The sequence below is a fragment of the Triticum aestivum genome, chromosome 5D (assembly GCF_018294505.1).
Source record: "Triticum aestivum cultivar Chinese Spring chromosome 5D, IWGSC CS RefSeq v2.1, whole genome shotgun sequence".
Taxonomy (NCBI): domain Eukaryota; kingdom Viridiplantae; phylum Streptophyta; class Magnoliopsida; order Poales; family Poaceae; genus Triticum; species Triticum aestivum.
The window spans coordinates 410,643,258-410,646,048 of NC_057808.1; positions in this window are offsets into that span (position 1 = coordinate 410,643,258).

Consider the following 2,791-nt stretch of genomic DNA (forward strand, 5'->3'; position numbering starts at 1 on the left):
CCGTGTTCACTTCCCGGACTCCGCCGAGAAGAGACCATCACGGCTACACACACGGTTGATGTATTTTAATTAAGTCAAGTGACAAGTTCTCTACAACCGGACATTAACAAATTCCCATCTGCCTCATAACCGCGGGCACGGCTTTCGAAAGATAATACCCTGCAGGGGTGTCCCAACTTAGCCCATTATAAGCTCTCACGGTCAACGAAGGATAAACCTTCTCCCGGGAAGACCCGATCAGTCTTGGAATCCCGGTTTACAAGACATTTCCACAATGGTAAAACAAGACCAGCAAAGCCGCCCGAATGTGCCGACAAATCCCGATAGGAGCTGCACATCTCGTTCTCAGGGCACACCGGATGAGCAGTCCGTACAACTAAAACCAGGCCTCAAGTTTCCCAGAGGTGGCGCTGCAAAGGGCTCTAGTTTGGACCAGCACTCAGAGGAACACTGGCCCGGGGGTTTAAATAAAGATGACCCTCGGGCTCGCGAAAACCCAAGGGAAAAAGGCTTAGGTGGCAAATGGTAAAACCAAGGGTGGGCCTTGCTGGAGGAGTTTTATTCAAGGCGAACTGTCAAGGGGGTCCCATAAATCACCCAACCGCGTAAGGAACGCAAACTCAAGGAACATAATACCGGTGTGACGGAAACTAGGGCGGCAAGAGTGGAACAAAACACCAGGCATAAGGCCGAGCCTTCCACCCTTTACCAAATATATAGATGCATTAATTAAATAAGAGATATTGTGATATTCCAAAATATCCATGTTCCAACATGGAACCAACTTCAACTTCACCTGCAACTAGCAACGCTATAAGAAGGGCTGAGCAAAAGCGGTAACTTAGCCAAACAACGGTTTGCTAGGAAAGGATGGTTAGAGCCTTGACATGGCAATATGGTAGGCATGATATAGCAAGTGGTAGGTAGCGCAGCATGGCAATAGAACGAACAACTAGCAAAGCAAAGATAGAAGTGATTTTCAGGGTATGGTCATCTTGCCTGCAAGGTTCTCAGAGTTGTCGAAAGCTTGATCCTCGTAAGCGTACTCAACAGGTTCCTCGTTCACGAACTCGTCTCCCGGCTCTACTCACAGCAAGAACACAAGCAATGGAACCACAATCAATCACGGGAAATGCACAAGCAACATGATGCAATACATGCATGATATGCGAGATATGATATGTGATGCGTATGCGTGCTCCGGAAGAAAAGAATGAACAAGGCAGTAACTTGGGAAACCAAGTATGCCACTGGAAAGATGAGATGATTTCGGTCGAAATCGATATAAAGATCACCGGAAACGGATGCACGGTTTGCAAATGGGAAGCAAAACATGAATGACACGAATCTGCGATTAATAGCATGATAGCACTTAGAATACATCAAGTAACTAAGCTACAGCACTTCAACATAGCAACAAAGCATATGGCAGTAATCTACAGGAGATGCTTGACAAAAGATGAACACTGAGCTATGGCTAGATCACACAATAACAGGTTCAAACAAGCATGGAAAAAGTGCAAAAGATATCAGGTTCACAGACTTGGTAAAAATACTGAACATGGCTGAAACAGCATCAGGTAGCAATGTTCAGAGCAAGAAAAACACATGCTACAGGAACTTAACATAGCAACACAAGGCACGGCATGAATCTACTAAATGCATGGAACAAAAGTCCCTTACTGACCATAAGCCAAAAAGGATCAGAAGATATGATGGCACTCAATGTAAACATGGCAAGTTTCGTTAACAGGTTTCAGACTTGGCAGAAAACAGAGCATGGCAGTAACAGAATTATGAAGGCATCTTGGTGAACTTGATTCACTCAGCACAAAGCAATGCATGACAAAACAAGCATACCTACAGCAATATGGCATGTTTATGAAGCTAACCATGGCAAGAGAAAATACATTGCATGAAAGGATCAACTACAACAGCCTTGGCAAAATTGAATATCATGTTAACATTCTGCCAGGAATATTTTATAGTAAAAGTAGAGTAAGATTAAGAGATGCTATGGCACACCATAATTGCAAACAGGGTACTGGATGGATAGAGCACAACTATATCTACAAAACATCCTTACTGAACATACTCAAAATAAGCATGGATCTCTCTGTAGCGACATGGATACATAGCAACAAAATAACAGCAGTAACAGACTTAGTGAAAAACCTAAGTCCCTGAAAACAGAAACATCAGGAAGCCTAGTTTGCATGCTTGTTCTAGTCACCACATATATCACAAAAATACATGGCATACACCTCTGTAAAGATGGCATGGCATAGACCAAAACACATGTAGAGCTCATACTCATAAAATGCACACATTAAATGCAACAAAAATAACAAAACACCAAGTTCTGATAAGAGACAGCAGTAAACAGCATATAGCACTCTTGCACCAGAGATTTTGGCATCAAGATAGACTCAAACGAGCATGGAACAATGGGACAAAATGAAGAGAATCTCCAGACGAACATTTCGATATATTATATGCACAAATCGGAGCAGTATGCACGGAGTTATGGCATGATGAAGTGAGCAATATTATGCAAGAATTTCCGGGACTTAGAGAATTTCGAGGGGGGGAAAGTCAACCTTCGGTGGATCTAGGGTTCGTCGGCGCGCGGATCGAGCACGACCGGGGCTGGCGCGGCTGCCGGAGACGGAGGGAGACGGCGGCGGCCGGAGGGACGAGGGAGGCGCCGGAGTTGGACGGGGGGAGGAGCCGGAGTCGGGGCCGGCCGGAGACGCGGGCCGCGGGGGCCGAGGCGACGGGCGGCGGTGAG